Source organism: Coturnix japonica, chromosome 2 (genome assembly GCF_054131305.1).
Source record: "Coturnix japonica strain WE chromosome 2, WE-NBRP24, whole genome shotgun sequence".
NCBI classification, from domain to species: Eukaryota; Metazoa; Chordata; class Aves; order Galliformes; family Phasianidae; genus Coturnix; species Coturnix japonica.
This window is the reverse complement of record NC_140664.1, coordinates 38,884,628-38,895,348: the sequence shown is the minus strand read 5'-3', so window position 1 is coordinate 38,895,348 and position 10,721 is coordinate 38,884,628. Positions and strand designations below refer to the sequence as shown.

Here is a 10,721-nt window from a genome sequence, read left to right as displayed (position 1 = left end):
AATTCAAAGCATTCGTGTAAGTATCAAGTAGGAAAATCCTGCATTTACACATTAGCACCAGTACCAAGGTCCTGGCTCAATCCTCACTGTGCATAGAAAACCAATATACACTCTGCAGTGCTTCCCCATTCCCTTCCCTAATGGAAATAACTCCTCTCAGCTGAACTGCTGATGCAGTGCCTGAGAAGCCTGTGTAAATGAATACACCCGACTTCTTCTCATGAAGCAGAACAGTGGGATCTAATATATGATCCTATGGGAACATTACAAATTACAGTTTTAGAAGCCATGAACAGCTCCTCTTGCTTTTTTATCTTCTATTCATGTGCTAACATGCTGCCCAAGCCCAACCAGACCCTCTCTAGGACTATCCTGGCCTGGTGTCAGGCAGCTTATCATGCAACACTTTTTGTCCACCATAAGTGAGTTATGCAATGTTACCTCAGTGATAGCTGTTTCCCAACAGAATACGCTGTATACCTACTCGGGCCTGGATTTATGGTCTCTAATGTAGAGCCTGACATATATTACCAGGGAATGACATCTCGTCACATCATAATAGTCGCATGATGAAACATTCATATGTGACACTTCACACAACAAAATCTCCACATGGAGGAAATGATGAATAGTCCCTGATGGGATAAAACCACAGCAGAGTTGCCAGAAAGCTCCAGAAAGAAACACTATTTTGCCCCACTGGAGACTTTTAGATCATCTAAGACAGCTGCTCAAGGACATGCATCCCCTCTTCCACTAGTACCATGGAAAGAAAGGCCTTCACCAGGAGCAGTGGCCCATTTGTGAGTTGTTTTCTAACTGACCCCAAGACATGCACATTTGCTTAGTTCCCTCTGCAGCTATTATTCCAGAATAACCACAAACATTCAATTCAGGAATCCTTGATAACAGTCACAGTAATGCTCCTAGTTCATCTTTAATGGACTAGCTACTCAGATTATTGGTTCTGAGGGCTGCAGTTGGTCTTACTGACGCTGACCAGCTTGAAGTCACCACCAATACAGCTGCCCATGGGCCAAGGAGCCCAATTTCTGCTTGGGTCTGGGCACCCAGTTCTGGTCTGAGTAATACAGTAGGTGAACTCACTTCCAGCCTCACCTCCGCCCTGACTGATCTCAGATCTATGCTGCAGGTAGTCAGTGCCTTGGATGGATGCTGTGTAGGTACACAGTAGCTTGTCTCAAGTCCTATGGCCTTATCTCCTGGATGAAATTTGTTATGGCCGGTCCTCTTGAAGCCAGCAGCTCTCACTAAACTCTGACACATACCTGTAGGCAAAAACATTCCTGTCTGAGCAAGGAAAGTCCAGACTTTCCCTTTTCTACAAATCCCTACTAATAGCATGAGACAAACAGCACTTAAGAGTTGCCCTGGAAGAAATAAATGCTCTCATCATCACCAAAATCAGGATGCCAGTATGTCAAGTGTTTCAGTGTTGACACTTTTTCATGTCAGACAAAAATATAATTTACAATATTCATCTTGCTCAGAGTGTGGACAAAAGAGCCCACTGTAAAATGTATTAAACACAGAAGGACACAATGGAATAAATGCACACAAAATGCAGAGTGTTTCCTCCAAAAGAAATGAAGTTTAAAATGTTTTCTTAGAGCTCTCCCCACAGATGGAGTCCCAAGGAAGGCAAATGGCAGAACCATGAGTAATTCTGAGAAGCAAAATTATGTAAAATCAGCTGAGAACACTTATTTTGAACACCTGTACAGAGAAAATCAAATCATAGAATCATAGAATCACCAAGGTTGGAAAAGACCTAAAAGATCATCCAGTCCAACCTTTCACCTATTACCAATAGCTCCCACTAAACCATGTCCCTCGACACAACATCCAGTCTTTCCTTGAACACCCCCAGGGTCGGTGAATCCTAGAATCATATTCTATGATTCTATGAAATGAGAACGTGTATTAAAAAAAAAATACCCAGCAATAAAGCTGGACTAAATTAATATTAAATTTATTTTTCTTTCTATAGTAACAGTACTGCTTTACATTTTCAGAGACCTGTTGATAATGAAGCATAACAAGAGGCCATGAGGGAAGGACTGATGTATCAGCAACAGTGCAAGCTTGCATTAACCACAGCAACAGCACACATGGTACAAACCTATTAGATTGAACACCATTCAATGCTGTGGTCCTGTCCCTCTCACAGATCAGGCAATCCAGGGCCCTCTTCATGCCAGCACAGTTTCTCCTTGACACTCCTCAGTGAGCCCTTTCAAAGCAGTAATTTGGTAGAAAAAATAACACAGAAAATAAGAGAGGATAGTTTCATTTTGATTTAACGCCCTAAGCGAGCTCACCTGGGAGTTGAACAAGTTTCAGCACTGAAATGAAGGAGACAGAATCATGGGATGGAACTTGAAAAAACGGCAACAGCTTAATGCACCATATAACCATAGCCCCTGTGCAGGGGATGGGGCTGCCCTGTGAATGAACCACACAATGCTGAAAGAGACTTCAGATTACTGCTGCTTCAACTCTGAAATTACAGATTTCAGAGCAGATTACAGCTGCTTCAACTCTGAAAAGGCAAGACTCTGTCCCTGCCTGTGCTACACTCTTACTGCGATGCTAGACAAGTCCCTAAAGCTAACTTTGTCCACAGCTACCTGCTTCACCTATTCTGAGAACAGCCACTATGTGTGTCTGATCTCTGTGTCAGACACGCCAGAGTGGTCTGTTTGTGCTCTTGTAACTAAAGCAGACTGGAGAGGCATTCAGGAAAACAAGGCCTGAAGGGGTCTTGAAATGAGCCCCTCAAAGTAAAGGATACCTCTGACTTGGATCTCATTGCACCTCTGTTCCTTAACTGCAAAATTCTAACAGTGACTGACTATGCTATTCACAAAGAGGACAAGGCAAAATACACTAACAACTGCCAATGAAGCAGTCAGATTCTGTCATTGTGAACACTGGGAAGGAAACCTTGGGGAAAAAAATCTGTCTTCAGAAAAAGATTTTAGTCATGTATGATAGACTGGATCTACTTGCTGAACAACAGAGAAAGAATACTGTGAGCAGAAATTCAGCACAGTCCCTTCTGTGCACTGACACATAACAAAGAATAGCACGTGTTATCAGTAGAGATTGTATCTTAATGCTTAAGCAAACAGAGGCCAAATTAAGGTTGCAGAAGCAGCTTAATTCTCACATTTCCCGATTCAGAGGGCTTGATGTCACCAGCTTTCTAATGTTCTTTACAAGCGACCTGTGCTCAGTGCAACTCATTTGTGTGTGATACACTCTTGGTTTGATAGACAGCTGAGTGCTTCCGTACCCGGCAGCTGCTCCAGCATTTCTGGATCACCCATCTCGGAGCTGCAGAGTCCAAAGCACATCGAGTTCATGGCAAGAGTTGCAGGAGTCCTCCTCCTCCCCCTGTCGCATTTCTTCCTTGCCCGTCTCCTTCCAGCCAGTAGTTGTATGCTAAGCCACTAGATGGTGTGCGCTGTTCTAGCCTTCCCCCTCCCCTTGGAAAAGCATTTCCATCATATTTTGGCTTTACGTTTCACAACCAACCAAAAACAAAAGGGTGAAATACAACACACAAAAGAAGAAAGACATAGCCAGCTTCCTCCCAGGCAGTTAACTTCTGTTTGTTCTTCACATTCAGTGTGAAAAGGAGGAAATCACATGCAGTACAGACAAAAAAAAAACCAAAAAACAATAAATGCTTTGCACATGGATCCTGCTAGATGCTGAGCCCCTCCATCTCCACTAGGTATGATGGGCGCTGGGAGTGCTCAGGCTCTGACTCAGCTCCCCAAACCCAGACTGCATGAGAATCACTCAGTGATTTCTCCAGCAGTCCACACACATCTGCTTTTCTCCTCCACACACCAGTCCCAGTGAAATACAGCAGGCACAGTTCCCTTCCCTGCCAATACACTGCAAAGCTCCCACCCTCTCTCTTCTAATGATGATCTGGAAGCAACACGCTTGCTTTTGAGAACGAGCGCTTTCTCACTATAAGAGTAGGGAAGGGGAAAGAGGGTCCGAGGAAACAGAGACAAAAAAATAACCTATGGAACCTCTCTAAGATAGTTCTTTCTCCTATTCCAGAGGAGACTCAGGGCTGTCTTCAAGGCTAATCCCAGCCTGGATTGCATCAAGGTAAACCATAATTACAGCTTTCGTCTCACCTCTTTAAAGAGGTGATGTGCAGAGGTATAGGGCATCATCCATCCCAGTAACACTAATTATTATCAAACCTGCAAGTCAAATACAACTGAACACTCCTTCCCAACATCCAGCTTTCTTTCAGCCTCCCATGAAATGCAGGTATTCAAGATCACTTCTGTCCCAGACCTGCTCTTCAAGCTCCTGCAAGCTCCTCTTCCTTTTCTAAGTTGCTAAAAATTATAAAAGCCACTGGCTCAAACTACCTTAAAACACTGGTTAGAAATGTTCAGAAGAGCACCTTTTACCTCACATTTGTAACCACTGAGGAACACAAGCACTATCATGTGCTGTGGCTCAACTAGTGGCTGCTGCCTTTAAGAAAAATAGGTGAATAGGATCTCCCGCAATCCTTTGATTATAACAAATTACAAAGGTTTTAGACTCAAAAACAACAAAAATCCACTGATAACAAGCAGTAATAGCAAATACCTACAAAATGAGCTGGTGAAATCAGCCCATTTCTCATGCTAGCATACTTCATTTGTGCACCGTGTAACTGAAATTTTGCACTGACTATAAAGATCCCAAGAAACAGCGGTGTTTCTATTAGAGAAACATCTCCACTATCCAAAAAGTTCTTAAAGCTGAACTTCAGACTTTAAGCCTGGTAAGACAGTAGCATATGATCAGCTATATGAAGGCTTTCAAAGCAGTCCTTCTATTTGCTTTATTTTTGGACATTATTAAGTAATTTTTTGGTACTCTGCAATAGGTAAAGCTCGTGAGTTATTACAAAAAGGCATTTAATTCTATTGCAGCACATAGGGTTCATATGCACAATTTCAATGACTGTACTTCACATTACTTGTGAACACGTATCCATGGTACAAGTTGCTGATAACCCAAAACGTTTCTAAAATCTGCAGTCCTTACCACTAACTGCAGGACACTACAGACGCTTGACGCTCCTTCAATTTACTTTCAATTTGCTTTTAATTTTCAACCGTGAGATCCAACCCTCCCATTTCAAAAAACAATCAGCCAAATCACAAAGCTTTGCCTTAATACATAAATGTACAAGATCAGAGATAAAAGTGTTGGCAAAGCCGCTAATTTTACTCAGCAGGAACTTCCCTGAAAGAATCAGAATCAGGCACTCGGGCTTCCTTTAGGCTCACGACAAAGGGCAGCATTATTGCTGCTCTGAGTGGGAACACTCCCAAGGTAGAACTGTGAGTACTGAAATTGCTGCAGTACAGTTCAGTGATACCTGAAGAAATTCCGTGACTTAGCTCAAACTAGCGCACAGTTCTCAGGTTCACCTTTGTTTCAAAGGTCCCAGTGGGTCCAAGGCCTAAGTTTAATTAATAGGTACTGTATCCACAAGTTATGAAGGCGCATAGGAACAATCAACACAGTCAAATTAAATCCTCATCTCCAGATTTTTAGCATCTGTGGACTTCTCCAAATCATTTCTAAGTATGTTTCATCCACAGCTTTCACAAAGCAACATAAATTCAGCGCATGGAGTTTACTTTTCTTATGTCTAAAAACTCAGACTGTCCTGAGCTAGTGCTTTTTCCAGGTAATTTTGCACCATTCTCTGCTACCTACCTGGAACTGCTCCAGCTGGGGACTCGGAAGGTGGCTCTGGTGTCTGCCTTCCTTGGGCAGCAGAAAACCAATGAAAGCCAATGACTAGCTCAACACACCTGCACTCCTAACAGAGATCCCTTGTACCCAGGAACCGTGCACTCATGAATCTTGCAGCAGTTTGGTGCTACATTACATCTGTGTATTTGTAAGAAGAGACTGTCCAGTCCCTTGCTAAACCAGAGGAAGGATCCCAACCCACAAGAATCCACAGGCAGGTCCAGCACCTGACAGAACATCCTGCCTGCTGGAGCCTTTTCCCAAGTGCCAGAGAGGAACTCAGGGCTCTGGGGATCAAACTTCATGGGCTTCAAAAATTAATTAGCGTCTTCAGAAGCAGAGGCAAATAACTGTGATGTTCTATGGGTAAATGGCCAGCTCTGAAGATTTTATTTTGGTGAAAATCATTAGATGGTGGTGGATCAATAGGAGTTTTCTGCATAAAAACATTTTCTCCTGAAACAGCAAGCTTAGCATTATTCAAACAAATTATTCTGTTACTTAAAGACGTATCTTCACATCTGCAGGACGCTGCCATTTTATGCCTGTGTAAAGCTAGAGGACTTTAAGGAACTGCTTATTTTCTATGAGGACAGTTTTTTTCCCAATGTGAAAATATGAAGCTGGGACTGTTTCAGGAGTGCACTAGAGGTATTTTTCCTGTGGGCAAACCCTTTCCACGGCAGCAATCCTCTGCTAGGAGAAGCCAGTCTGTTAAAATGAGGAGGCTGAGGTCAGATCGTTGCTCTAGGAGAAGGGTTTTACTGCTGTTGTAAATCTTTGCAGTTAAGAAAAATCTGAGTGTTTAAATGATCCTTTCTTTCCAGTTGTGCTGGAGAGTACCCATGAGCTGATAAGAGAACAGCGGCTCCAACTTTGTTGGGGGAAACTGAACATGGTACATAAAGCCCCTGAAATGTGTTAAGAAGACCTAGGACAGAGGCTCAAACGCTGCACTGGACGCCATATGTCACCCAGCTCTGTACCGCCTGCCATGGCTCTCAACATGACTTCACTTCTCTGGAGATAGCATACAGATAATCTCTGTCCTATGATAATGCACAGTCATATAAAGATGTTTGCAGTCAGTACTTTATAAACTACTTAAGCATGTATTTAAACACACTGCTGAACATCAGTGTGATTAATACTTTGCTGAATTAGAGATATGATACGCATACATTTTTCTGCTGTTGTAATTTTTCATTATATAGCTTTATAAGCTGGCCATAAAGATTTCCTTTCAGTTTTGCATCCAGTAAATGAGAAAATTTGGGAGTCAAATTCTCCGTTAGTTAAGCCTGCGCAATGCCTTACACATGCATGAGGGCAGAAAACCACTCCATGACCTTTAATTGGAATTTTCTGTTACTCTTTAACGATCCATCTAGGAAAAAAAAAAAAAAAAAAAAGAAGTCTAGTTCTTTCCTCATCTGGTAACTGTTTGACATTCTTTTCACGTCATTGCAATCAGAAAAGTATCTTCTACATAAGGCGCACATGCTAGTTAAGCTGTGTGCATAGAGCAGCTGTAATTCCTGACCACTAGGAGCCAAGATCAGACCCACACATTCTGTTCTTCCATTCTCTGAGGGGAGAGATTGTAAGAGGAGAAATGCAGCTATTACACTATTTATCATAATAATTCTATTAAAATCTATTTTAACGACTTCTATTAATGTCATTTCCTGAGCCTCCCCATCTGAAAGCGTTACACTCGTAGGTCCTTCTGACTGTCCTTTCCTGTTTAGCCCATCTCAGAGTTGAATGTTTTTAAAGCTAAAATTGTGTGCAGTGAAAACAGTAGTTAATTGTAACAAAATTAGGGAAATTTAGATTCAGTCACTGAGAGCTACAGGCTCACATCAGATACTGTAAGCCATGGGTGTTCATTTGCTGAACCCTTAGAGCATCTGGGTAGGCTCACTTGGTAGCATTCATGAGACAAAGGGGAAGCCAATTCCCTCTCACTGTCCCTCTCAGCACTCCCCAGTAGGGCAGCCAGGCTTGCTCCCCAGTCCTAGGCCCCACATGGATGCTGGCTGCTGCTGGGCACCTGAAACCAGCTGTCCCCTCTGTGCTGAAAATACAGCTCCTGCTATGCACTGCACTACAGACAAAACCAGCCCACGTTGGACTTTTTCTGCTCGCCCCAGACCAAAATCACCTAATTAGGCTGTGCACCCACCCAACCAATTAATTCATTTTCCCTAAAAGGTTAAGGCCGGGCCAGAATTTGTACCTTTCCTAGGACTCAGTCTGGCTTGCAGCAATGGAATTTCCACCATTTCCCATGGGGGATTATTCCACAACCTAATAGATCTCAATGTCAGAAAGTTTTTTCCTGATACTCAGCCATAATTCATATCCATGAATTATGAGCTACTGTCGACATCACACCCATTGAGGCATTCCTAGAGCCTGCTTCATTTAAAATTATATGCTCTAGTTATGCAGGGTTTCTGTGTACTAGGGCAAAATGCTTTTTCTGCAGGTTAATTCATTACTATTCAATTTGTTAACACTTTTTTTTTTTTTCCCCCCCTCAGTATGAACAGTCATTTTGCAGTTGCATACCCTATAGTAGCACAGTCTCCATTTGGGAGTAGAATCACAATATATAAATGTGATAAAGCAACATACCAAAAACCATTCCCATAAAGACCTATTAGGCTTTTCCTGCAGATACTTACTCCAGCATTCAGTTAAATGAAAACAGTAGCTCATACAACACCTGGTATGAGACAGAAAGCTAAGAAGAAAAAAAACTAAGTCCATAATACATTTTATTTCTGTCCTTAACAGAGGGAGGGTGTAGCAGTAGGGAAGGGAGGAAGGATAGGGAAGGAAAGGAAGAAAGGAACAAAGGAAGCTGTGAGAAACACTAACAGCAGTAGGAAACTGAGAAAAATAAGGTATGTTTCTGAAATCTGTATTGCAGATAATTACAAACAAAACCTCTTGGAAGGAAACTGTTTTGTTTTAAGAAGCTTTGGAAGGAGAATACATATAAAGTGTGTTATCAGTTTCTCAAGAAGTCAGAGGATTTCTATGAGAATTGTTTATGATTACATTTTGCCCGGCTAGTGGTGCTTTGCCATCCTGTTTGCATTCCATTTGTACATAAATAAAATGTCACAGTAGATACTAGAAAAGAGAGTGCTTTCTGAAGTAAGCAACTAGGAAGACACCAGATTTGATTTTCATCTCCATACATGCCTGGTTCCCACTACTGCTACATAAACCCCAGTGCAACTAGATGAGAATGAACACATACATTTTACCTAAAATCATCTAACAAGCAGAAAGCCATGTTTCCAGTACACACTAAATTCATCCAACACCACATAATTCAGCATGGAAGCTATCTATTCCAAAGGCCTCAGTTTTTAGAGGCACTGGCCATATAGCTTTAAGGGACCTACAAAGAGCTGGTGAGAAAGTTTTTGGTGATATTTCCTTTCACTGGAGATTATGTGACTTTACTGAAATCTATATCCATCCAAATGGGTCATTTGCTTTGAACAGAACCTAAGCCAACACAGCTTACAGCTGATACTCTGCTTGGACAACAGTTTGTATATTTACAGCAGAAACAAGATCCTCATGAGTGAAGAAAACCTGAAATGCTGAAGATCCTTTAAGGCTCCATTAAGTCTAAGCACTTAGGCTATGTTGTTTACTTGGGTTTACTTGGAAAAGCACGGCAACTTCTTTGTAGCAATGTTGCTTCTGATCCACAATTGGCTTTTCTGAAACTGTGGACAAAGCTATGAAACATCCATTGGGACATATACAAGGGACTCAAATTAAAGATATTATTCTCTGACTTGGGCAAAGCAGGGAAATGCAAAAACTTGAATTTCAGTTGCCTTTATCCTTTTCTCACGATTTAAATAATGTTTTATTTTGCCTTGGAAAAAATCTGTAGAAGCTGCTGCAAAATCAAACTGTCATTCTCAAATGATCTGTAAAGATGAGTAACTGAAGTTGAAATAGTAGGTAGAAATAAGTAAGATCTACAACATAGGGGGAAGGTTTTGAGTCAAAGGTTTAGATTTACTTGCTAGGATACAGCAGGGACCGGCATCTCCAGAAATCAGCAGCTTTCTTTGCAAGATGTGGAAATGACACACCTGATATTTCATCTGTCTTACACCTGCCAGCTTCTTACCTGGAGCCAACCCACTCCTCACCTCTGCACTGTCTTGGCCTCTGCCTAAGGACATTTTGGAATAGGGCTGTACCCACAAACAGTCCTGGCTGAGCACAAATATGCAGCAGAACATTTAGGTAAGATTTTTGGACTTCACCTGAAAGTAACTGCTTGTGGAGCTTCTGAGGATGATGATGAGAAGATTCAGGCAGGATTGTAAATGCAAAAGAAAATCAACATCCTGGAAGTTATCTCTGCACATGCAAAAGAAAATGAAAAATTCCACACAGCCATGTTTCCATAAAGGTAGATGGTATTCAGAAGTCTGTAACAAATGGCAGGAGGCAGCTAAGAAAAGCTGAATGACTGTTGAGGGCTTCAGCACAAACAGACTGAATCTGGCCTTAAAGCCTAGTAATGGTAGTATGACTGGCCATTTCAAAGACACTGTGTAGAAAGACATAAAGGAATTGAGAATATAGGAAGAGAAAGGCATCCGCTACCTATGATACACCATGCTTATGAATAAAGTGGGGAATATGCAGAATAATATGCTTTATGAATAAGTTGAAATTTTTTAAAAAAACATGAATAATTTATATTAGCCCCTTGTTCTCTGAGGGTTTCAGCTGAAATGAACTTAACAGGCTGCTTGGTCAAGCCAGGTGTGCTTGCCTAAGAAAGAGAATAAATAGGAGCATGTGGATACGTGTATACATACTTGCACAAATTCTACATATACCTACCA

The 10,721-nt window shown here is 41.7% G+C and overlaps 1 protein-coding gene across 2 annotated transcripts in view; it reads right to left on the bottom strand.

The window, feature by feature from the left end:
* KLHL14 (kelch like family member 14) overlaps positions 1 to 10,721 on the bottom strand; it is a 56,954-nt gene that overhangs the window by 21,818 nt on the left and 24,415 nt on the right. The window lies entirely within an intron of this gene.